The sequence below is a fragment of the Gopherus flavomarginatus genome, chromosome 22 (assembly GCF_025201925.1).
Source record: "Gopherus flavomarginatus isolate rGopFla2 chromosome 22, rGopFla2.mat.asm, whole genome shotgun sequence".
NCBI classification, from domain to species: Eukaryota; Metazoa; Chordata; order Testudines; family Testudinidae; genus Gopherus; species Gopherus flavomarginatus.
Window position 1 is genome coordinate 16,866,026 of NC_066638.1, and position 26,640 is coordinate 16,892,665.

Genomic DNA, 26,640 nt, shown 5'->3' on the forward strand with positions numbered 1-26,640 from the left:
AAATGAAGACTGTGTCATAATGATGCATATGCACAAAGGGCAAAGTCCAGTTTGCCCAGACACCCTTACTTTTGTTATTTCCTGATTCTGAATGCGTAAACATGCAAGCTCAGTGTAGAATTTGTCTGGAACAGGCTTCCAAGTGGCCTATTTGTTGTTGAGTTGAGGTGGATCCGAAATCCCAGGTCCACCCCAATGTGATGATGATGGTTCCTGTGCTCCAGCCCAGCCCGCTCTCAGTGTATCCTTCTTGAAGAGTAATTAAGACTAATGAAGATTGCAAACTCCTTGGGGCAGGGACTGCCTACCTCTGCAGTTGCACAGTGCCTAGCACAATGGAGTCTGTTCTTGGCCAGTCCATAGGCACCACCTTAGTAACCACAATCAATTAATAGTAATAATGAACCTTCTCCCTCCCACATGCCACAGCCAGAGTTCACTTCCTAAAATCCTGTCTTCAAGCGCTTGCTCTATCGAGATCCCCGAGTGCCTCTGGGCTACTCACTCGGCAGTACTATGCGTTGGTAGCTGTTCTCCTTGAAGGAGCCAGCCAGGGGCGCTGGAACAATTTGTACAGTGGGGGGGTGTGGGGGGACGGAGAGCCATTGAACCAAACTGTGAACTCTGTATATAATGGAAATCACTTCAAGCCGTGGGGGTGGCAGCACCCCCAGCACTCCCTGTACCCCTAGTTCTGGCTTCTACGGATCCAACAGAAGAATTCATCTAGAGTGGCAAGGGGTTACTCTCCTTTGTGTCCAAAGTGGATGGGGACCCTGCTGTTAATCCTAGACACACCTAATGCTCAGCACTATCCGTGCCCGTGTCCCCAGCACCCCCTGGAATGGCAATGGCCCTGCTGCATGTGCCCCTCTGCAGCAGCTCTGTCTCTGGACTCACTATCTCTGCTCTGATTGGCTCCTACACTTCAGTCTCAGATATGGATTGAGAGGGTTTAGGATTGTAGACAATAAAAATGTGGTGCATTAACTGCACAGCATGACACCTGGCCCATAAAGAGTGAGGATTTTTTCCCCCTGTTCTCTCTTTGTAACCTATAAAATGTCTAGTCCAGCCTTGTGTGTGCGCTTGATACAGCCTGGAGACCTAATCCAAAAAGACCATGAATATCCCATGATTAGGAGTGAGTTATGAGTAATGAGCTTAGCGAGGCCCAGTGGAGATTCTCCTTTAACTTGCTCACATCTTATGTGCTCTGGCTTAGGGGATCTTCCGTACTTGAAATAAAGCCACCTGTCCATAAGTCAGCCTTCTGTTTATTCCATGGTATTAGGGGAATGTGCTGATGCTACAGGGAGGCTAAACAGAGCAATTTGTGGCTGAAAGAGAAACCAAGGAGAGAGAGAGAGAAAGAGTGCGCTGGCGCCTGCACTGTTTCTCCACCCCCTGCCTCCCGAATTGACCTGATTTGTGAATTTACTGGGCAGAGACTGTGCCAGGGCATGAGGGGCAAACAGAGTGCAGCGGGGGGAGCTTATACTGCTTCTGCCCAGCGTGTGGTATGGGGAACGCAGGCACTGTCAGCCTGATGCTATTCCTCAGCATTCAGTCCTCCTAGAATTCCCTCTGGCTCGGCCGTCCGGTCGCCCTTTTGGGTAAGGCCCAGAGAAATGGGAGAGGTGCTGCTTGGCCACATGCTCTGCATGCATAGGACGTGGGCTCACGCTTCCTTTCCGTCAGCACTACAGTTAATCTCATACACCGATCCTCAGCCACATCCCAAATCTGCAGGACTTTCACCATAGGCCTTCGTCTCTCTGGAAAGCTCCTGCCTGTTGCCTTTCATAAGTCACTCTCTTGTTTAAAAAACGGTTTATCCATCCAATCAATGAGTGGGAAAAACTCGATGTGACTTAGGTGACCAGTCGCACAATGTGAATACTCAAAAGGAAACTGTAGGGTGAAAATCACACATCAGACCACTGGGCAAATGCTAAGGGGTAATGTGTATGATTGCATGAATGGGCGTGCAGTCAGCGTGGTGTAGGTGCTTGTACTGCAACTCTGTGGAGCGGTAAAGAGGGGATGTACATTGATGGAGTGGGACGGGGGCCTGAGGTTAGAGCATTCTGGGGAAGGTGAGCGACTGACTAGACAGGCTGGGGCTGAAGGAATTGAGGCCTCTGCTGGAAGAGTGACCCTGGTCTTGGGTCCACATGCCAGGGGGAAAGCATGGGAATGAGCCAGTACTTTGAGGAGACTGGGGAGTGAATGGTGAAGGCCAGTGAGCACACAGTGTGAACAACCAGGCGCCTGGTTGGGAAGCTTCAGGACTGCTTGACTCTTTGTGAAGGTGCTTAAGGAAACAAACCCACTCCCACCCCAACTCCTGCTGATGTCAAATGGCTGCAGAAGTGGTGGCTGGCTCCTGGCTCCTCCGCAGCGGTGCCCTGAGGTACTGAGGGAGACAATTCTCCCTTCTTCACGGTGTGTTCTAACAGTCCAGGGAAGGCTTTGCTCTCTAATCCGGCATTCAGGGCAGATAATAGGCTTTGGGAAGAAGCCCTCCTTGCGTCTATTTCAAGGCGCTTACGTTGCGTGCTGCTTGGCAAGGCAGGCGCTGCTGTAAATGGGACGTGTGGCGGTGCTATGAGACGCTCTGCTAACAGCTGATTGTCCTGAGTGAGGTTCAGAGAATGGTTCAGTCCCCTCCACCATGTGCCACACAAATCAGCGCCACGGGGGGGCTGGCGGCCTGAACAGGGCTGCTGCTGAGCCTCCACCTTTGGCTGTAGGGGTCACTGGCTTGGAGATCAGCAGGGATGGGTCTTGCTGCCCATAATGGGGAGAGCCACTTCAGCCACCGTGTCCTGCTCAGAAGCTGGGTAGACTCAGGCCCAAACCGGAATCCCAGCTCCCAATGGTTTGGGGTGAGAGTGGTGTCTATCCCTGTGCTGGGCCCAATTAAAATCCTGGATCCAAACATGCCCTGAAATTTGAGGGATTCAGGATCAGGTTTCAAATTCTCTGGGATCAGGCCCAGATTAACCAATGGGCACTCAGTGTATCTCAGGGGGGCCCAGACGACTGAGGTGTGAGGCAGGGAGGAAACCTGAGTTCAAATTTGCCCTGGCTGCCTGTCCATCATGATGGAGGGCAGCAGGGCCAAATCTGAGCAGCATTGTGACCCCATGTGCCAGGTCGCAGTGCCACTCACTGAGGTCTGGCCCAGGGCGGCTGCACCAAACCTGAGTGGCACGGGGAAGTGTGAGAACAAAGCCAGTGAACCTGGGTGCCAGGAGCAGGAGTAGCTGCCCTAGCCCAGGGTGGGAGCAGATTGCTGAGCTGGTGAGTGGCCAGAAGGTCCCGGGTCAGTGAGGAGCTGGGGACAAATTGCCGATAGGCTAAGGGGTGAGGGGGGAAGTTGGGAGATGGTGGGGTGAGTTGTGGGGGAAGAGGGGGATATTGAGGGGTGGGTAAGCTATGAGAGTTGGGGGGGAATTGGGTATGCTGAGGTGTAGTGGGATGAGATATGGGGGATGCTGGGGTTGGATGAGATGTGGGGATGTTGAGAGGTGGACAGAGTTGTGGGGGCTGTGTGGGAACTGGGGATGTTGGGGTGTAGTGGTATGAGATGTGGGGGATGTTGGGGGGTGGGGTGAGTTGTGGGGAATGTTGGGGGGTATAGTGAGTTGTGGGGCTTCTGTGGGAAACTGCAGATGTTGAGGTGTAGTGGGATGAGATGGGGGAATATTGGGGGGTGGGTGAGGTGTAGGAGTTGTAGGAGAATTGGGGTGGGTTGGGGTTGTGGCATTGGGGGAATTGGGGATGTTGAGGTGTAGTGGAATGAGATGTGGAGGGATGTTGGGGGTGAGGTGAGTTGTGGGGGCTGTCAGGGGAATTAAGGGTGTGGGATGTAGTGGGATGAGATGTGGGGGACTTTGAGGGGTGGGGTGAGCTGGGGAATGCTGTGAGGTACAGTGAGTTGTGGCGGCTGTGGGGAGAATTGGACATTTTGAGATGTAGTAGGATGAGATGAGGGGAATGTTGGGGGTGGAGTCAGTTGTGGAGGCTGTGGGGGGAATTGCGGATATTGGGGTGTGGTGGGGTTGGGGCCAAGGAGTTGTGGCTGAGTGGCGGATGTTGGGGGCTGTGGCTCATGGGGCTGAGGTAATGGGGGGGTGTCAGGGCAGCTGAGCTGTGGGGGGGGACTGTCAGGGTAAGACGGGGCTGGTAGAGCACTGCTGGAGAATCTGGGGTGGGAAGGGCATTCAGGGATATCTGTGAGGTAAGGTATGTGTGGGGAGGGGCAGGAGTGGCATTCGAGGGGTCTGTGTGGGCTGAGATACGAATGGGGTGGGGGCACTTTACTATCTAGTTTATGGAAGGTTTGGGAGGCCCAATATATATAGTGCCTAGGGCCTCCAAATTCTTTAATCCAGGCCTGTCAGGGCTCACAAAGGTTTGAATTCCAGATGCTCACCCAAACCAGACCCCTTAGGAAGGGCCCCTTGTAACCGAACCCCTTCAGGGAGCTGGGGGAGGCCAGCCAACCTGCTACTTTCCTCTGGCGCCTCAGGGGGAGGCAAAAACCAGTGCCCCAGCCCAAGATAATCGCAGTGCCCCACATCAGCCTGAGGGGAACAGCTGCCTTCTTCACAGAGAAGAGAGAAGACAGCTGGATGTGCTTGTGGGCACCCCCTCACCATCTGCCCCCCAGCTCCCCCAACCTCCCTCTCATTCCCCTCTGCTCTACCTTCCCCCCATACCACTTCCTCCTCAGCCCCCCAACCTCCCTCTCATTCCCCTCCCACTCTGCCTCACCTTCTCCCCTCACCATCCCCCTGCAGCATTGCCAGTGTGGGCCCTTGGGACTGCCTGGGATTATTGCCATGGCATGAGGCTGAGGGGGAGATGGCAAAGCCCCATGGGTTCTCTGCACCACTGTGCTCACACAGCTCCCCTAGGCACGAGGGTCAAGTGCCCAGGGAACCCTGGATCCCATTGCTGGCTTGGCGACAGCAACCTTAGCCTCTGCTCCCCTTCCCCACCAGCTCTCAGCTCCTTAAAGGCCACAGAATTGGGATTTCCCAGCACGTCGACGTGGAGCCAATGCATTAGCAGCAGCATGCAGGAGCTCAAAGCCAGCCCAGCACCGAGAGGAAAGAATGACTAATCCACTCTTTCTGCTCAGCTGGGAAGGGAATTCGCACTGCAGCCACCTCGCATCCCCGTAAAGACCAGCCTGCCGATTAGAGACCGTCTCAGCCGAGTTCCAGCCGTGGGCCTTTCACTAGCTCCCAAAGACAGCGCTCTCCCTGACCCCATGGGCTCTGAGTGGTGCTGCGTGGGTCTGCCTCTCCTCCAGGGGAAACATTAGCACTGACAGCCAGCCCCAGGGCTGAGGTTGCTCCACAACAGAGACTGCTTCAGGGACCATGTTGCTAGGAGGATGCTGTGCTTTGACTCAAGATTTTCCCCTGAACACTTTGCCGCATGGTGGTTGCTCAGTGTCACGGAGTGTGGGGGAGTCTGGCCCTGCACCCCTCTTCCTGGGACTCACAGTGACTCTCAGCCAGCCAGTAAAACAGAAGGTTTATTGGACAACAGGAATGCAGGTTACAGCAGAGCTTGGAGGCACAACCAGGACCCTTCAATCAAGTCTTTCTGGGGTTCAGGAAGCTTAGTTCCTAGTTTGGGATTCCCTGAATTCCAAGCACCCACCCCAAAACTGAAACTGAACTAACTCCCTCCAGCAGGCCCCTTCCTTTTGTCCGGCTTCCCGGGCAAAGGTGCTGACCCCCTCCCCCCCTACCTGGCTCAGGTTACAGGCTTAGGTCCTGTCCCTCACCTAAAGTCATCCCTGGCTCTCCCATGCCCCACACAGACAGTCCCTACTGCATCACCCTCAGTGCTCACAAGGGGAAGCTCTGTGAGGAGAGGGCATCTTTGGGACACTGCCTTGGTTTGCCCCTTGCCAATTTCTCCATGGTGGTCCCCTGGTCCCCTGGTGCCCACCACCGTATCCACCACCTGAAGGCTGACAGCTCCAGAAGCTCCCAGGTAATATTGTTTGCTGAGGCCAGGCAGGGGAGGTGGCACTGTGAGCTCAGGCCCGAGCATTGCCTCAGGGCCTTGGCAAGAAGCTGCCTTCAATCACAAGTGAAACGAGTTCAGTGGTCACAGACGAGTCACACATCATGGCTGTTTTCCACAACACCAAAGCCCTGGATAGAGTGGAGCTAGTAGGAAAATGGAAGAACTATGGGCCAGAATGTGTCAGACTATTGAAGTTGTTTCCATTTTGTAGGGTGCAAAATGGAACAATATTTTGTTTTCATTTTTTCAAAAAAAAGTGAATAATATTTAATTTTTGAAATGTCAGATTTTCACCTTTTCGCTTGTTACCATTCAGGGCAATGAAATGAGCAACTTCCAGGGGCTGAGGTGGTTTTCTCACTTCTCTGTGACTTTTTTAAAATTCTCCTATTTTGGAAAAATGACACTGTAACTCTGCTGCTCTGTGCTGCACTAACTGTTTGTGCTGGAAGAGATGCCCAGCTGGAATACCAGTCAGGATCAAGGCCTATTGGCAGAGCCATGGACCGTGTGGGATTGGAGCAGCAGGGTTTCTGTGGGGGCAGGACCAAGGTGCATTGGCAGAGCTGTGAACAGTTGAGGACTGGAATAGCAGAGATTTTGTGGGGCAGGCCTGTAGTGTATTGTGGTATCGTCTATTTAAAATTAGTCATGCATATTCATCATCATGAGAGAGCTCATGTAGAAGCCATCTTGTTTTGCATTGTGGTTTAAACTTTATAACCCTGGTCCCCCGACCCCCTGTGGGTTCCTGGAGTGCAGAGGCTACAGCATACTCACAAGAACACCATGCCTGGGCCATGCTAGAAAGCACAAGATGGTGTCAGCAGTTACCACCTTCTGTATGACGTGAGAAGTGGCTGCTTTTGTCAGGAAAACAGTGGGCCAGCAAATGGTGTAAACAGCTACACACTGACAAGAAGTGCAACCCCCAGAGCAGCAGAAGCCACACGGAAGGAACACTTCTAAGACACAGGACCCTGTGAGTACGCAAGAGTGAACCCAAAAGGAATGCAGTTAAAATAGAAAATAATAGTAAAAATAATTCAGAATAATTCTCTTTCCTTCGTAATCGCTGAGAATATCTCCATCTGAGTAGATAAAGGAGAAGAGGACATGAAAGTAGCCGTTTCACTGCAAACAGTGGGGGAGGAGGCTCTGGAAGTTTATCACGCTTTGTTACAGCAACCAAATGAAAATCCTCCCTCTTTGAATGAGGTTTTAACAATGCCTAGGAACTATTGTAACTCTAAGAAAACCGTGGTGTTTGAACGAAACCAGTTCTGGTCTCCCACACACCTAGAAGAGCAGTTAGCCAGTATGTCATAGACCTGAGGCAAAAAGCAAGAAGTGACTTTGGAAATACTGCTAGTGACTGTTCGGTGTCACTGATACAGGGCTGCAGGAAAGGCTGTTGAGAGAATCTGATTTGAGCTTGAAAAGCAATAAACATTGCAGAGCCACACAAGCCATAAAGACACAAATAGAGATAATGTCGGGGCCACATCCTGACAAGTTCATACAGGCTGTTGGACAAAAGAGTATTCAGAGCACAGTGGGCAAGGCCCAGCCACCTGAGAGAGCAAAACAGACACCCCATCGGCTCACGCAAAGAAACTGCCTGGGCTGTGGGAAGACACAACTGCCCAGAGGCTGCCAAGGCTAATGTGTCACAAATGTGGAAACTTAAATGACTGTTCTTCTATCTGCAGAGCAGCAAACAAACCCAAAAGACAAAGCCACACATCTCTGGCTGAACTTGAATGCAACACAATCTCTCCCGGTAGATACAACATCACCGGATAATAGAAATTGTATAACACAGTCAGTCAAATGCTGCTATTCTACACTGTATGTAAGAAATGTACCAATAAAGTTCAAGCTTGATACCGAGGCTGAAGCTAATATTTTACCAATTCACCTTTTGAAAAAGATACCAGGTCCCAACTAAATACAGATACAGGCAGTTCCAGAACACACTGTGAAGGAAGTCACCCTAACAGCAGCAACACTCAAAAACAAGCTCAGTCTTCAGTTCTTCACCAGTGAGGAATCCACAACACTGCTGTTCGGAGGGAAGCTAACCCTACTGCACAGAACAGGCAGGCTGCACACCCAGGCACACAGAACTAAAGAAGGATTGATTGCACAATACCAGAGATCTTCAGGGGACCAGGCGAATTCCATGGGAAGCACCACATATCTATGTATCCATTGTCATCCCTGTCACACACAGCTACCGAATGTACCTTTTGCTGTGACAGACAAACTCAAAGATGCACTTAGGCAGATAGAAAATGAAAATGTCTTAGCCAAATTGAACATACTCACTTCATGGGTTAACAGCAGGGCCGGCTGCAGGCCTCAGAGCACCAAGCGCGTGCTTGGGGCGGCATGCCGCGGGAGGCGCTCTGCCGGTTGCCGGGAGGGCGGCAGGCGGCTCTGGTGGACTTCCCGCAGGCGTGCCTGTGGAGGGTCCTCTGGTCCCATGGCTCCGGTGGAGCATCTGCAGGCACACCTGCAGGAGGTCCACCGGAGCCAAGGAACCACCAAAGCCACGGGACCACCGGACCCCCCGCAGGGAAGCCTGCGGGAGGTCCACCGGTGCCGCCGTGCTTGGGGCGGCGAAATGGCTAGAGCCGGCCCTGGTTAACAGTTTGGTGAGAACTGAGCAGAGAAATAGCAGTGGGGGGAGGACTAGCTCAGTGGTTTGAGCATTGCCCTGCTAACCCAGGGTTGTGAGCTCAATCCTTGAGGGGGCCTCTTAGGGGTCTGGGGAAAAATCAGTATTTGGTCCTGCTAGTGAAACCAGGGGGCTGGAGTCAATGACCTTTCAGCGTCCCTTCCAGTTCTATGAGATAGGTATATCTCCATATATTACAACTGGGATTTGTGTGGATCCTAGAGACCTTAATAAATCTCTACTAAAGCCACTTTACTCCAGCCTGTTCAATACCAACTAGCTGGTAACAAGCATATTCACTACTGTAGATGAGAAAGATGGAAATTGGCAGGCCACCTTAGATAAGGGGTCATCTGCTTTCAATGTACCCTGGGGCAGATACAAGTTTCTTCATCTACTTTTGGAGTAAAGTTAGCTAGTGACATATTTCAACAAAAGAATAATGAAACATTTGGAGATATTGCAGGGTCATTATAATAGCAGAGATCATGATAATAGCAGCATCAACTTAACTTGACAAGACACAGGGGAAAATGATGGCAAAGGCTCAAGCAGAGAATTTCAAGTTCAACCCAGATAAAATCCAGCTCATGCTAAGTGAAGTCAAATGCATGGGAAGCATTCCCTCTGTAACCCCTTTGGGGTTTAGAGAGCATGGCCCCTTTAAATCTTTTTCCCAGGGGGGAGAGGGAGAGTAAAAAAGAGGAGGGAAACTCCAGGGGAGCAGCGCTGGAGCTCCAGGGAGAGGGAGGGGCGGTCGGCAGGCCCTGGAGAAGTGAAGAGGGAGAACCTGCCTGAGGCCTGAGCAGGACAGGCCCCATCGGGGACAGCCCAGGACAGGAGCAAGGAGGAGCCCTGTGCCGGGAGGAATAGCCCGAGAAGGACAGGCTGGAGCTGGACCCAGTATCACGGCTGCCCAGAGCTGCGTGGGGCTGGGAGTACTGGGGCTTGTGACCCTGCACTGGGAACAAGGAGGGAGGTTGTAGCTAGTTAAGTGGGGAGGTGGTCGCTCTGTGGGGCTTTGCAGAGAGTGGCAGAAGAGGGCACTGGAGGGGTTTGCTGGGAAGAGTTCACTGGCGTCGAAGATGACCAGGAGCACCCAAGCCTCACCACTGGACTAGAACGTTGCTCAGGCCTCATGAACTCTGTGTGCAGACACATTGCTCAATGTCTGCCCTTCCAGACTGTGCTACCACTGGGCCCGTGGGGTTTTAGTTGAATGCAGTCCCATTCTACTGCTCTCCTTATATTTCCCCTTGTTGTTTTTCTCCTCTCATCTCTCTATAAATAAGTATCTCCCTTTGTTATAGCCATTGTACTTTTCCTGTGGGTGTGTGTGTTCACTCTGGGGGGTGGGAACAGGTGCCCCTGGGGTGGAAGGGATTTCTCCTGCTGCAGTCCTGCTCTTGCCTTCTCTTGGCCAGAGCTGCCAGCAGAGCAGACTCCATCTTGGCCCTGAGGGCACTAAAGTTACATCTCCATCACCAGGAATCAGGCCAGATAACAGTAAGGTTGAAGCCATAGCTCACATGAAACCTCCACAGGACAAGAGGCATTACAGAGGATCCTGGGGATGATTTGATTCCTTGCACAGTACATCCCAGGTGAAGCACCTTTGACTGCTCAATTGAGACAATTGCTACGTAAGAACATAATGTGGAAATGGTCATGGAAACATGACAAGACACTTCAACAACTAGAGTTAGCGCTCTGTAATGCACCAGTGCTCATATTCTATGATCCCAACAAGTCAGTCACCATTCAAGCCCTCACATCCGAAGATGTTTAGGAGCTTGTCGACTGCAAGACAGAGGCTCTGTTTTATATGCGTCAAGAGCTCGGACTGAGGCAGAACAAAATTATGCCCAAATTGAGAAGGAACTACTGGCATCTGTGTTTGCCACAAAAAAATGTCACAGTACATTTGGAGTATATGGAGTGTACAGGTTGTGGTACAGTCTGATCATAAACCACTGAAGGCTATATACACCAAACCTCTTGGAAAAGCACCTGCAAGGTGACAACGCATGCTACTTCAGTTACAGAAATATGATCTAAAGATCACACAGATCCCTGATAAAGACATGTTAATTGCAGAAAAGTGGTTAAGAGCTGCAGTAGAACTTACATACCAGAGATCCAGATGATGAAATCTGAGGTCATCTGTGCTGTTGAGGCTTCCTCTACACTCAGCACAGATTTGATAGACTGAAGAAGGACTCACAGATTTACCTCATATTGCACATGAGGCTGGCCGTGCAGAAGAGTCATAGAGTTTAAGCCAGAGGGCACCACCAGACCATCTAGTCTGACCTCTTATATATCACAGGCCACCAGCCTAGGGTTGCCAACTTTCTAACTGCACAGAACTCAACACCTCCATCCTATCCCTTCCCTGAGGCCCCACCCCCTGCTCGCTCCATCCCCCCTCCCTCCGTTGCTCGCTGTCCCTTTCACGGGGCTGGGGCAGGGGGTTGGGGTGCAGGAGGGGGTGAGGGTTCTGGCTGAGGATGTGGGTGGGTCTGGGGATGAGGGATTTAGGGTGCAGGAGAGAGCTCTGGGCTGGGGCAGCGGGTTGGAATGTGTGGGAGTGAGGGATCTGGGAAGGAGTTTGGGTGCTGGAGGGGACTCTGGGTGGGTTGGGGGGCGGAGTTCAGGAGTGGGTGCAAGGTCCTGGTGGCACTTTCCACAGATCCCAGGAAGCAGCTGCCAGGTTCCTGTGGCCCCTAGGCACATGGGTGGCCAGGGAGATTCCACGCGCTGCCCTCATGCCTGCAGGCAGTGCCTCCACAGTTCCCACTGGTCGTGGTTCCTGGCCAATGGGAGCCACGGAGCCAGCACTCAGGGTGGGGGCAGCGCACGGAGCCTCCCTGGCTGCCCCTCTGCCTAGGGGCCGCAGGAACCTGGTGGCCACTTCCAGGAGCTGTGCAGAGCCAGGGCACGCAGGCAGGGAACCTGCCTTAGCCCCGGGCCCCTGTTGTGCCACCAACTGGACTTTTTACAGCCCGGTCAGCAGTGCCGACCAGAGCCGCCAGGGTCTCTTTTTGACCAGGCTTTCTGATCGAAAATCAGACGTCTGGCAACCCTACGCCAACCCCATCCAGCACCCACACACTAACCCCAACAATTGAAATTAGACCAAAGTATCCCAGCCCACAGGAGACTAGACTGTTATGGGCCACAGGAAGAGAACATGAGGAACCAAGGTGCACCAGTATCTGAAGTCCCTGCAATGAAGGGAAATGATTAAGTGAGATATACCCAGATAATCCTGGCAAGTGACCTGCACCCACATGCTGCAGAGGAAGGCAAATCCCCTCATCCCCCTGGTCACTTCCAATCTGACCTGGGGGAAATTCTTTCCTGTCCACATATATGGTGATCAGTTAGATTCTGAGCATGTGAGCAAGAAGCAGACAGCCAAGTACATGAGAGAGAGGATGCTTGGTGCCATCTCAGAGCCCTGGCCTTCCCCGCCCAATGCCCCATCTCCATCCCTGCCCATCCCTGATGCTTTGGAGGAAAGAGATAAAACAAAACAAAACCCAGAATACATTGGGAGGAAAAATCCATTCCTGACCCCTGCAGGTGGCTGGCTAAAACCCCAAAGTATGAGCTTTAGGAACACAGGACATAAACCGGAAGTGAGCCCCAGGGCCGCTGAGCTATGCCCCTACCTTCACAAGCAGCCCTGTCATACAATCACAGTATAAATGAGTCCAGCTGTCTCTTAAAACGAACGAAATTGTCTGTCCCCCCCAACCCCTATTGGAAGGCTGTTCCAGAGCTTCATTCCTCTTCTGGTCAGAAACTTTCCTCTAATTTCCAGTCTGAATTTGTTCATGGTCAGTTTATGTTCATTTATTCTTGTGCCACTATTGCCTTTAAGCTTATATAGCTCTTCACGTTCCCTGGTATTTATCCCTTGATGATTTTATAGAACATATAAGAATGGCTATACTGGGTCATCTAGCCCAGTACCCTGTCTTCTGACACTGCACAGTGCCAGATGCTTTAGAGAGAATGAGCAGAACAAACAATCATTGAGTGATCCATCCCCTGTCATTCAGTCCCAGGTTCTGGCAGTTAGAGGCTTAAGGACACCAGAGCATGCATGGGGTTGCATCTCTGACCATCTTGGCTAATAGACATTGATGGACCAACCTGTCCTCCATGAACATATCTCGTTCTTTTTTGTACCCAGTTACACTTTTGGCCTTCACAACATCCCCTGGCAATGAGTTCCACAGCTTGACTGTGTGTTGTGTAATGAAGTACTTTCTTTCGTTTATTTTAAATCTGCTGCCTATCAAATTCCTTGGGTGACCCCTGGTTCTTCAGTCATGTGAAGGAGTAAATAACACTTCCATATTCACTTTCTCCACATCACTCACAATTTTATAGACCTCTATCTTATTCCCCCTTAGTTGTCTCTTTTCTATGTTGAACAGTCCCAGGCTTTTTTAACTCTTCTCGTATGGAAGCTGTCCATCACCCTTATCATTTTTGTTGCCCTCCTCTGTGACTTTTCCAATTCTAATATTTCTTTGTTGAGATAGGGCAAGCAGAACTGCATGCAGTATGCAAGGTGTGGGCATACCGGGGATTTATAGAGTGACATTATGTTATTTTCTGTCTTCTTATCTATCCCTTTTCCAAGGGTTCCTAACATTCTGTTCACTCTCTGGGCAGTGGTTGCACAACTGAGTAGATGTTTTCAGAGATTCATGATGACTCCAAAGTCTCTTTCGTGGGTGGTAACAGCTAATTTGGAACCCATCATGTTGTATGTATAGTTGGGATCATGTTTTCCAATGTGCATTACTGTGCATTTATCTATAAAGTGCCACAGGACTCTTTGCTGCTTTTATCAACATTGAATTTTATCTACCATGTTGTTGCCCAGTTACCCAGTTTTGCGAGATTGCCTTGTAACTCTTCGCAGTCACCTTTGGGCTTAACTATCTTGTGTAATTTAGCACTGTCTGCAAACTTTGCCGTCTCACTGTCAAACCCCTTTTCCGGATCACATATGAATGTGTAGAATAGCACCGGTCCCAGTGCAGATCTTAGGGCAACCCTTCTATTTACATCTTTCCATTGTGAAAACTAACCATGTGTTTCTACTGTTTGTTTCCTATATTTTAATCATGATCCTTGAGAGGAGCTTCCTTCTTATTCCATGACAGCTTACTTTGCTTAAGAGCCCTTTGTTGAGGGCTTCTGTCAAAGGCTTTCTGAAAGTCCAAATGCACTATATCAACTGGATCATCGTTGTCCACATACTTTTTGACACAATCAAAGAATTATAATAGATTGGTGAGACATGATTTCCCTTTACAAAATACATGTTGCCTCTTCCCCAACATATTGTGTTCATCTATGTGTCTGATAATTCTGTTCTTTACTACAGTTTCAATCAAGTTGCCTGGTGCTGAAGTTAGGCTTACAGGCCTATAATTGCCAGGATCACGTCTGGAGCCCTTTAAAAAAATTGGCATCACATTAGCTATCCTCCAGACATCTGGTACAGAGGCTGATTTAAGTAATAGATTATATACCACAATTAGTAGTTCTGCAATTTCATATCTGAGTTCCTTCAAAACTCTTGGGTGAATACCATCTGGTCCTGGTGACATATTACTGTTTAATTTCGCAATTTGTTCCAAAACCTCCTCTGTTGACATCTTAATCTGGGACTGTTCTTCAGATTTGTCACCTAAAAAGAATGACTCAGGTGTTGGAATCTTCCTCATATCTTCTGCTGTGAAGACCAAAGCCAATAATTCATTATGCTTCTCTGCAATGTCCTTGTTTTCCTTCAGTGCTCTTTGACCCCCTTGGTTGTCCAGTGGCCCAAATGATTGTTTGGCAGGCTTCCTGCTTATGATGTACTTAAAAAAATTGCTTTTTCTTTCTGTGTCTTTTGCTAGTTATCCTTCATATTCTTTTTTGGTCAGTGTTACCTTTACTTTTGTCTTGCCACAGGCTCCTTTCTATTTTCTTCAGTAGGATTTTTCTTCCAATTTTTAAAGCCTCTAACCGCCTCTTTTTACTCTGCTGTTTAGTCATGGTGGCATTTTTTGGTCCTCTTACTGTTTTTTTAATTGTTATTTGGGATATATATTGAGTTTGAGCCTCTCTTATGGTGTTTTTAAATAGTTTCTTTGCAGCTCACAGGCATTTCACTCTTGTGACTGTTCCTTTTAATTTCCATTAACTAGCTTCCTCATTTTTATGTAGTTCTTTTTGAAGTGAAATACTCCTGTGCTGAGTTTCTTTGGTATTTTTTCCCCTACAAGGATCTTACATGTAATTACACTGTGGTCACTATTACCAAGTGGTTCAACTATATTCACCTCTTGGACCAGATTCTGTGCTCAGGACTAAATCAAGAATTGCCTCTCCCCTTGTGGGTGCCAGGACTAGCTGCTCCAAGAAGCTGTCATTAACGGTGTATAGAAATTTTATCTCAGCACTGTTCCTGAGGTGACTTCTACCCAGTCAATATGGGGATAGTTGAAATCCCCATTATTATTGCATTTTCTGTTTTTGTAGCCTCTCTAATCTCTCTGAGCATTTCACAGTCTCTATCACCATCCTGGTCAGGTGGTCAGTAATATATCCCTGCTTCTATATTCTTATTGTTCAAGCATGAGATTCTGTGGTACAGTTTGATTTAGTTAAGATTTTTACTATATTTGATTGTACGCTTTCTTTCACATATAGAGCCATTCCCCCACCAGCGCAACTTACTCTGTCATACCTGTATATCTTGTACACTAGTATTACCATGTCCCATTATCACCATTCCACCAAGTTTCTGTGAAGCCTATTACATCAATATCCTTATTTAATATCAGGCACTCAAGTTCACCCATATTATCATTTAGACTTCTACAATATTTAGTTGTCTTCCTTCATGTGATGTATTTGAATGGGACTCTTTTTCATTTGACTGTTTCTCTTCAGTTCCCACCTGTACTTTATCAACTTCTAGGCTCTCCTCTTGACTAGGATATAGAATATCTCCTTTAATAAACTCTCCCCTAAGGAACTTTTCTGTCCAAACTGTGTGCTCTTCTGCAGCTGTTGGCTTTCCCACAGTTGTTAGTTTAAAAACTGCTGCAGATAGCAGTCATATCCCCTCTCAGCCTTCTTTGTGCCAGACTAAACAAGCCAAGCTCTTCCAGTCTCCTTTCATACGATAGACCCTCCATTCCCCGATCATCCTAAATGTAGAACAGGAAGGGACCTCAGAAGGTCATCTAGTCCAGTCCCCTGCACTGAAGCAGGACTCAATATTATCTAGACCATCCTTGACAGGGGGTTGTCTAACCTGTCCTTAAAAACCTCCAATGATAGGGATTCCACAACCTCCCTTGGAAAGTTATTACAGAACTTAGTTACCCTTATAGGTAGAAAGTTTTTCTTGAACTCTAACCTAATTTGTCTAGATGCAGATTAAGCCCATTAAGTGGGGATGGAGAACAATTGATCACCATCCTTTTTATAAAATCCATAACCTATTTGAAGACTGTTATCAGGTCCCCCCTTAGTCCTCCTTTCTCAAGACTAACCATGCCCAGTTTTTTAACCTTTCCTCATAGGTCAGGTTTTCTAAACCTTTTATCATTGTTGTTGCTCTCCAAGTTGTCCACATTTTCTCTAACATGTGGCCCCCAGACCTGGACACAGTACTCCAGGTGAGGCCTCACCAGTGCTGAGTAGAGTGGCACAATGACCTCCCCTGTCTTACATACAACACTCCTGTTAATACACTCCAGAATTATATTAGCCTTTTTTTCAGCTGCATCACATTGTTGACTCATATTCAATTTGTGATCTGCTCTAGTCCCCAACTGTTTTTCAGCAGTACTACTACCTAGCCAGTTAGCTCCCATTTTGTAATTGTGCATTTTATTTTTCTTTCCTATGTGAAGTAATTTGCACTTGTCTTTATTGAATTTCATCTTGTTGAATTCAAACCCATTCTCCAATTTGTCAGGGTCGTTTTGAATTCAAATCCTGTCATCCACAGTGCTTGCAACCCTTCCCAGCTTGGTATCATCTGAAAATTTTATAAATTTACTCTCTTCTCCATTATCCAAGTTATTAATGAAACTATTGAATATTACTGGACACAACACTGTGCTGAGGGAACTTTTACTGCAAAAATGTAGGTGTGAGTTTAAACACCTGCAGGGTTCGGCACACCACAGTGGTCCCCAAACTGAGGTGACGGCGCCTAATTCCTTTTGTGCATTCAGGCTAGATAGTCCGTATCTGATACTTATACAATAACGGAAGAGCCCTCAAGAGGAACCACTAGTGAGAACTGCCCACATCCTGCCTGGCCCCTGCCCTCAGCATCCGCTCTCACTTCCAAAATGTTCCTCCTTGTAGACAAACTCAGCCAGCCTGGCCATCTCTCCACTGCTTTCTACTCTTCCCTAGACCTTCCCTCTTCACTCCCTGCACTGTCTCAGGGATCCATCTGCTCCTTCCTGGTCTAGGAGCTAAGACACTTGTCCTAGCCCGGTCATCCCCTGCCCCTCCTGTCTGGCCAGCCTTTCGCCCAGGTCGTTCCCCTTCACTCCATCCAAACTGCAGCAGCCAAAATGATCTTTCTTGGCTGAAGATCTAACTGCATCATGCCCCTCTTTGGGTAACTCTGCTGGCTCCCCCTTGTCCACTGTGTCAAACCTGAACCATCCTTGTCTTCAAGGCTCTGCCAGCTCTGTCCCAGTCCAGGAGTCAGATCTGATCTTTAATCTCACCTCCTTTACCCCCTTACTCCCTTTGTTTCCTTCTCCCTCTCATCTCTGCACCTTCATCCATGCTGCCTCCTCTGCATGGAACCCTCCCCATTCCAACGAGCCAGGCCCCCCTTCACCCTCCCCCTCCAATCTCTCTTCAAGACTCACTTTTGTGAGGCAGTTACACTGGCTCCTTTCAGACTGTGGCCTCCTTGGAGTGGGGGGTGAGGGGGGCTACCTTGGGACGTGCCCCCTGGGGATGGCCAAACCCACTGCGAGCACATAGCAAATAATGAGAATCATGCATGACATTGATGCACAGAGAGGAGGAGCCCAAAGGGCAGCTAGTGAGAATTCTGTGATCACTGGTTCCCTCTGATGACGATCAAACTCTTGGTTCCAACGCTTCCTCTGAAATCTTGGGTATGTTGTGTCGCCTCTCTATGCCTCACTTTCCCTCTCTGTATACAGGGGATCTGGAAAGCTTGCTTCCCTTTGTCTTGTTAGCCAGGGCCAGCAGTGCAGACCCACAGATTGGCACAACTTTTACAAACTTGCTGGCATGGCCTGATGCTCTTGGTTTGAAATTAGAGCTTTCCTGCTTTGAGGTGGACTGCCTGCCCCACCTGCCCCACAGAGGTGAAGTGACTTGCCCTAGGTCAGCTAGCAGGTCCTTAGCCGAGCCAGGAATCGAAGGCAGATAAATCCCAGTCCTGCCCCCTCTCCTTCCCTAGGTTTATAAATTGCCTTCAGGTCTACAGGTGCAAAGTGCTGAGGGGACTGTGTTAGTATCACAAAGTCCCCTAGGTCGGCAGAGGCAGCAGCACCCAAAGACTTGAACTCGTTTGCTCCAGCCCAGTCTGGGACTGATTAACACATTTCTTTGCCTTTCCCCTGTACTATAAACCCCGCCAAATCCTTCTGCACCAGGCTGAACGTCTCCCACTCAGAGCCCCTTAGGGCTCCAGTAACTACCATCTGGAGTGCCTCATTTGCATATGCACATTTCACCATGTCCTGTGTTTGCGGCCTCTTTTTCCTAATTGATAGTGAATTAGAGCTGGTGGCAGCAGAACTGACTCCACGGCCCTGCTGAAATCCGGCCTCCGGCTGGAGGCATCACACATGAGCCATCCAGAAGGCACAAGCTAAATATAAAGAACATTTGGATTCTCTCCTGTTCTGAGGACTCTGCAGCCAAAAACCAGGATTTGCCCCACACCTGGATGTCCCAGGACCCCGCAGAAGAAAGGCCCCATGTATGTGCATGTGTGGGGGAGAGGGGAGGAGTTACACTATAAACTTGCATCAGAAAATGTCTTTTTGTTCTGTGTTCGTACAGCACCTCGTACTGTGGGCCCAGGCCTAAGGGTGGAAAGGGTGAATGCAATTATAATCATCATACTTAATTAATATGATCAAAGCAGCTTGTTCCTGAGGTAGACGATTAGTTCAGGCCTTGGACTGCCCCATTCACATCTCCCTAGTCATCCAAGAGATTAACGAACCAACCTTGCTTCCCATGGGCCCAATTCTTCCTTACCTTGCACCTTGTGCAGCCATTTACAACCCCTGTGCAAAGTGGGTGTGCAAGACTTCCAGATCACAATGGTCATATTTCACATTCACTTTGCACGTGTGTAAAAGATGACCCAAGGTTTAGGTCAGCGGAAGGTCAGGCCTAGGGAGCTGTGTCACGGAGTGTGGGGGAGTCCGGCCCTGCACCCCTCTTCCTGGGACCCACAGTGACTCTTAGCCAGCCAGTAAAACAGAAGGTTTATTGGACAACAGGAACACAGGTTACAGCAGAGCTTGCAGGCACAGTCAGGACCCCTCCACCGAGTCCTTCTGGGCTTTCAGGGTGCTTGGATCCTAGCTAGGATCCCCTGAATTCCGCCCACACAGCCCCAAGCCCAAACTCAAACTGCTTCCCTCCTGCCGCTCCCTTCCTTTGTCCCCTTCCCGGGCAAAGGTGTTGACCTTTCCCCTCCCTTACCTAGCTCAGGTTACAGGCCCTGGCATCGTCCATCCCCTAAAGTCCTCCCCTGCTCTCCCGCTCCCCACACAGACAGTCCCTACTGCATCACATCTCTCCCCCCTTCGAGACTGAACTGAGCGGGGTCACTCTGCCCAGTGACCTGGGGAAGTTCAGGGTCCCCTCTCCGGGACAACGCATCCGCTGTCAGGTTGGCACTTCCCTTCACATGGACCACGTCCATGTCATAGTCCTGCAGGAACAGGCTCCACCTCAGGAGCTTGGCGTTGGCTCCTTTCATCTGGTGCAGCCAGGTCAGGGGAGAGTGGTCGGTGTACACGGTGAAGTGTTGCCCAAAGAGATATGGCTCTAGCTTCTTAAGGGCCCACACCATGGCCAGGCATTCCTTCTCAATGGCCGCGTAGCTTTGTTCCCGGGGTAGCAGCTTCTTACTCAGGTACACGATGGGGTGTCTCTCCCCCTTTTCATCCTCCTGCATTAACACCGCCCCCAGTCCCGTGTCTGAGGCATCGGTGAACACCATAAAGGGTTTGTCAAAATCTGGGTTTGCCAGAACTGGGTCGCTAACCAGAGCCTCCTTCAGCGCCCGGAAAGCCTCCTGGCACTGCTCAGTCCAGATCACCTTGTCTGGCTTCCCCTTTTTGCACAGTTCAGTGATGGGGCCGGCTATGGCACTGAAGTGGGGCACAAACCTTCGATAGTACCCCGCCATCCCAATAAAGGCCTGGACCTGCTTTTTGGTTTGGGGAGCAGGCCAGTCTCTGATCACCTCCACCTTGGCTGGTTCCGGCTTCAGGCAGCCGCTCCCCACCCGATGGCCCAGGTAAGATACTTCAGCCATCCCCACCTTGCACTTCTCAGCCTTTACTGTTAACCCAGCCTTTCGGAGTCGGTCCAGGACTTGTTTAACCTGGGACACGTGGTCCTCCCAGGTCTGGCTGAAGACGCAGATGTCGTCAATATACGCCACGGCAAAACTCTCCATCCCCCTCAGTAGCTGATCCACCAGGCGTTGGAAGGTGGCCGGCGCTCCCTTGAGGCCGAAGGGCAGGGTCAAAAACTCATAGAGCCCCAGAGGGGTGATAAAGGCCGATTTCAGCCTGGCATCTGCGTCCAGCGGCACTTGCCAGTAGCCTTTGGTAAGATCCATAGTGGTGAGGTACCGAGCACCTCCCAGCTTGTCTAGGAGCTCGTCAGGCCTAGGCATAGGGTAGGCATCAGATACGGTGATGGCATTGAGCTTTCGATAGTCCACACAGAACCGGATTGACCCATCCTTCTTGGGAACCAGCACTACTGGCGAGGCCCAAGGGCTGGAAGACGGCTGGATCACCCCCAAAGCCAGCATGTCCCTGACCTCTCTTTCAAGATCCTGGGCAGTTTTACCAGTGACCCGAAAAGGGGAGCATCTTATAGGGGGATGTGACCCAGCCTCCACCCGGTGGACAGTCAAATTAGTGCGTCCAGGCTGGTTGGAAAACAGCTGTTGGTATAGATGAAGCACCTCTCTGATCTCAGCATGCTGGCCCGGGGTCAGCTGATCAGAGAGGGGAATCGCCTCCAGGGGGGAACCAGCTTTTGTCCCAGGGAATAGATCTACTAAGGGGTCATCTCCCTGCCCCTCTCAATGTCCACACACGGCCAACACCACATTCCCCCTGTCATAGTATGGTTTCATCATGTTCACATGGTACACCCGACGGTGATGTGCCCGGTTTGACAGCTCCACCACATAGTTTACCTCATTCAGTTGCTTGATAACCTTGAAGGGGCCTTCCCAGGCGGCCTGGAGTTTGTTTCTCCTCACGGGGATGAGGACCATCACCTGATCCCCGGTGGCGAAGGCGCGGGCCCGTGCCGTGCGGTCATACCAGACCTTCTGCCTCCTCTGGGCTCGGGCCAGATTCTCCCTGGCCAGGCCCATGAGCTCGGCCAGTCTTTCCCGAAAGGTCAGGACATACTCCACCACTGACTCTCCCTCGGGAGAGGCCTTCCCCTCCCATTCGTCCCTCATCAGGTCTAGGGGCCCCCTCACCCGCCTTCCATACAACAGTTCGAAAGGTGAAAACCCGGTAGATTCCTGGGGCACCTCCCTGTACGCGAACAGCAGGTGAGGTAAGTACTTGTCCCAGTCCTGTGGGTGCTGGTTCATAAATGTTTTTAGCATCATCTTCAGCGTCCCGTTGAACCTTTCTACCAGCCCATTGGACTGGGGGTGATATGCTGAGGCCCAGTTGTGCTGGACCCCACATTTCTGCCATAAGGACCGGAGCAGGGCCGACATGAAGTTGGACCCCTGGTCCGTTAAGACCTCCTTGGGGAACCCCACCCGGCTGAAAATTGTCAGCAGCGCATCTGCCACTGTGTCGGCTTCGATAGAGGACAAGGCCACCGCCTCGGGGTAGCGAGTGGCAAAATCCACCACCACCAGGATGTATTTCTTCCCTGACCGGGTCATCTTGCTGAGGGGTCCCACTATGTCCATGGCCACCTTCTGGAAAGGTTCTTCTATGATGGGTAAAGGCCTCAAAGCCGCTTTCCCCTTGTCCCGGGCCTTCCCCACCCTCTGGCAGGGGTCACAGGATTGGCAGTACTGTCGGACATGGGTAAAGACCCCAGGCCAGTAAAAGTTCTGTAGCAGCCTCTGCCTGGTGCGTCGGATTCCTTGGTGCCCTGCGAGAGGGATGTCATGGGCCAGGTACAGCAGCTTGTGACGAAACTTCTGGGGAACCACCAGCTGCCTCCTGATCCCCCATGACTCTGCTTCCCCTGGGGGAGCCCATTCTCGGTACAGGAACCCCTTCTCCCACAGGAACCTCTCCTTGCAACCTCTCCTCATGGTCTGTACCGCACTAAGGTCAGCCCGGTCCTGGTGCTTCCGCAAGGAGGGATCTTTCTGCAACTCGGCCTGGAACTCAGCAGCTGGGACAGGGATGGGGACCGGCTCTCTCCTGCTGGCTGGGTCTGAGGCTGCAGCCTCTCTGCACTGTGCCCCTGGGCGTTCCCCGCTCCCTGGGTTAGGGTCCTGCACCTCGGGTCGAGTACCTTCCCCGTTGTCAGGGTGCAGTGCCCTTTGCCGACTCTGACTACGAGTCACGACCAGGGCACTCTGGGTGTTACTAGGCCAGTCCTCGAGGTCCCCTCCCATTAACACGTCAGTGGGCAAATATCGGTGTACCCCCACATCCTTGGGGCCCTGCTTGGCCCCCCACTTCAGGTGTACCCTTGCCACAGGCACCTTGAATGGGGTCCCGCCCACGCCCATCAGGGTCAGGTAGGTGTCGGGCACCATCCGATCTGAGGCCACCACCTCGGGCCGGGCCAGCGTCACCTCTGTGCCCGTGTCCCAGTACCCAGTGACCTTCCTCCCATCTACCTCCAGGGGAACAATGCACTCCTTCCGGAGGGGCAGCCCCGCGCCCACCCGGTAAACCACAAACCCGGAGCCTGGTGCATCCACAGGTGGTACGTTGCCAGCCCCCCTTTCCTGGGAACGTAGCCCCTCCTCCGATTGGGTTTTTACCCAGTCCACCCTCTGCTGGTTGGGTCTGCTTGGTCTGTCCCTGAGCTTGGGGCACTGGGCCCGTATGTGACCTCGTTGGCCACAGCGATAGCAGCCCATGTCTCGTGGGTCCCCTTGAGTGAGTCGGAGGGACCTGCCGCTGGATGTTCCCCTTTTGAGGGGGTTCTCCATAGGACCCCGCTGGGAGGTCCCATGATGACTCTCTCTCTGCGTTGAGGCAGGCTTGCTCCTTCGAGACTCCTCCCTGCCATCCCCTGCCCGACTGTCCACAAATTGGTCGGCCAGCTGGCCTGCGTGCTGTGGGTTCTCCGGCTTCTGGTCCATCAACCACAGCCTCAGGTCGGACGGGCACTGCTCGTACAGGTGCTCCAGTATGAATGGTCAAGCAGGTCCTCTTTAGTTTGGGCCCCAGCTGTCCACTTGCGAGCATACCCCTGCGCCCGGTTGACCAGTTGTAGGTATGTGACCTCACGGGTTTTACGCTGGCTCCGGAACTTTTTCCGGTACATCTCAGGAGTCAGCCCAAACTCGCGGAGCAGGGCCTGTTTGAACAGTTCGTAGTCCCCTGCCTCCGCCCCTTTCAGTCGGCTGTACACCTCCACGGCTGTGGAGTCCAGTAAGGGGGTGAGAACTGCGATCCTGTCTGCAGGGTCAACCCTGTGCAGCTCGCAGGCATTCTCAAAGGCCGTCAGGAAGGTATCTATGTCCTCCCCCTCCTTACGCCGGGGCAGCAAGTGCTTATCAAAGCTCTTTGTAGGCTTGGGTCCCCCCTCACTCACCGCAGCCGGGGCCCCACTGCTCGTCAGCTGGGCCAGGTCCAGCTCATGTTTACGCTGTTTCTCCTTCTCCTCCCGCTCATGTTCACGCTGTTTCGCCTCCTCCTCCAGCTTTTGCCTCTTTAACTCGAGCTTCTCCCTTTCATATTCCAGCCGCGTCCGCTCCACGGATGCCGAGCGTTGCCAGGAGGATCCCCTGCTGGGGGGTGAGCTTCGCCGTGAGGCTCCCCTGCTGGCCGGGGGTGTCACGGTGCCCTCGGTATACACTGGGCTCCTCCCCGCCCTTCCCCTAGGCCTAGGAAGGGGGGGTCTCGGGAAGCCCTCGTCCGCCAGCTGACCACTCCCAGCGGGGACAGACACTGGTGCCTGCGCTGCATCTGCCCGGCTGCTTCCCTCAGAGACAGGGCTCCGTTCATTCATGCGGTCTCCCTGCTCCAGCTGGGCAATCAGCTGGTCCTTGCTGAGCCTCCCTGGGTGCAGCCCCCTCTGCTTACACAGTTCCACCAGGTCACACTTGCGCCGCTTGGCATACATCTTCCTGCTGGGCACTCACAGGCAGGGGTGTTCGCCGCTCCCCACGGTTTCCAGGGGGACCCCTAGTGCACCAGCCCTTCTTGACATCACCACCTCTCTGCCAGGGTTGAGCTGCAGACTCCTCCGCCCCTGGGACCGCTCGCTGCAATCCCCCGGGGGACCCTGTTACTGCAAAGTCCTTCTCACTGGGCACACACTCCCAGGGGCTAATCACCCCTTCGTTTTACTGCTCCCCAGCCACTTACTGCAGGAAGCGCCGTCCACGGGGTGCAGTATATCCCACCGCTGCCACCAGTTGTCACGGAGTGTGGGGGAGTCCGGCCCTGCACCCCTCTTCCTGGGACCCACAGTGACTCTTAGCCAGCCAGTAAAACAGAAGATTTATTGGACAACAGGAACACAGGTTACAGCAGAGCTGGCAGGCACAGTCAGGACCCCTCCACCGAGTCCTTCTGGGCTTTCAGGGTGCTTGGATCCTAGCTAGGATACCCTGAATTCCACCCACACAGCCCCAAGCCCAAACTCAAATTGCCTCACTCCTGCCACTCCCTTCCTTTGTCCCCTTCCCGGGCAAAGGTGTTGACCTTTCCCCTCCCTTACCTAGCTCAGGTTACAGGCCCTGGCATCGTCCATCCCCTAAAGTCCTCCCCTGCTCTCCCGCTCCCCACACAGACAGTCCCTACTGCATCACATGCTGCTAGCATGAGGCACCGGGGGGGAGACATTTAAAGAGAAGGGGGACAAAGGGAGGGAAATTACTTCTTTTCTAAAAGAAACTGGCGTGTAGCAACTTTGCAATGCAAACAATATGGCTGATGATTCAGCACTGCCCCAATAGGCCTTTGCCTCTGGTACCTGACGCCTGTGGATGTTCCTACTAGAATAGGCCTGTATTCTGAGAGATCTGGTGTTTCTGGGTCCAGAAGGGTGTGGATGGAAGGTGCAGTCAGTAGATGGGGAACAGCTGTAAGCTACAGGAGAAATTCAAATGCAATGGTAACAGTAAAGGGAAAGCTGCCTACATACACACAGTCTAGCACAGAGATTCTCTTTTGGTAGCTGCAGATGTTTGACTGGGTCCTGTATGAAGCAGAATCCCAGCTACTTCCAAAAGCAGCCATAATACAGAAAGGAGGGGGTGGTCTATTGGCCATCTCAGAAACAGCGACCTCTAGACAACAGGAAAACCCTAGTTAGACCAGCACAGCTCCATGCCGTGCTCAGCATCCAAGCAGTGGCCCATATGACAGGACACTGGATGCTAGGATTCAGAGTAGAGATGAAGAGCTATTTTGCTGACTCCCCCTGGCAGCTGGAACAGGAAGGTCTTATCAGCACCCAGGAGTAAAAACAGGGTTGAGCATCTCTCTGAGGCAGAAGAATCTAGGGACAGGAAGATGAGGCCCTTTGAGGAGAAGCCTGAGAAATGGTACAGTTCATGCTGAGGTTTATATTTGTTGTTGCTTAAGTTATCAATCAAGGCAAACCCCCAGGGGGTGGGGGTAGGATAAGATGGGATCAGACCCTTTGTGCGTGGGGGAGTGTGTGCACTTGGGGTGTTTTGTGTGCATACACATGCTATGTGTGTGTGCAGGCTGTGCTGTGTATATGTGGGCGTGCATGCTGTGTGTGGATGAACGTGCTGTGTATGTGTCTGTGCGTGCACGTGCTGTGCGTATTAGGAGTAGGGCAGGAATGCTACCTGCTTAAAGACCATTAGCACAGTTTGCTTCAGGTTTCAAACAGCCTAGAGATTGAGGCTGGTTAAGCCCTTCTCTGTTCCCGATGGAACAGTGTGAACGCTCCGCCAGGCTAGTGTCTCCTTCCCAGAGCCAGCCATGCATGTGGACGCGGAGCCGGGCTCCCTGCTCATTCCCAGGCAGCTGGGCCTTGCTCTCCCACACACAACTGCCTGGTTCCAACCTGAACACCGAGGAGAGGGTGTCTCTCTGCCTTGCCCCTGTGAAACCTCCCCCGCCCCCAACAAGGCCCTTTGATGGGTCTGCCTTTGAGTCCACCAGCAAATGCCAGGGGCCTGGAGCTGTTTGAGATTCACAGGAGAAGTGGGCAGTTGGGGAGCTACAAAAGTAGACCCCTCCCCACCCCCAATGCAGATTACCCTCCCCTCACACACACCTGCACCCACATAGCACATACAGACTCACAGAGTCAGACTACAACATTGCTATGGAGAGACAATAGCACACAGAGCTGTGCGCTCCCATAGACAGCTCTATGCACATACACAAATCGTAACAGGGATTCATATACACAAAGAGATGTACACACACACTCAGGGACGTGTGCAC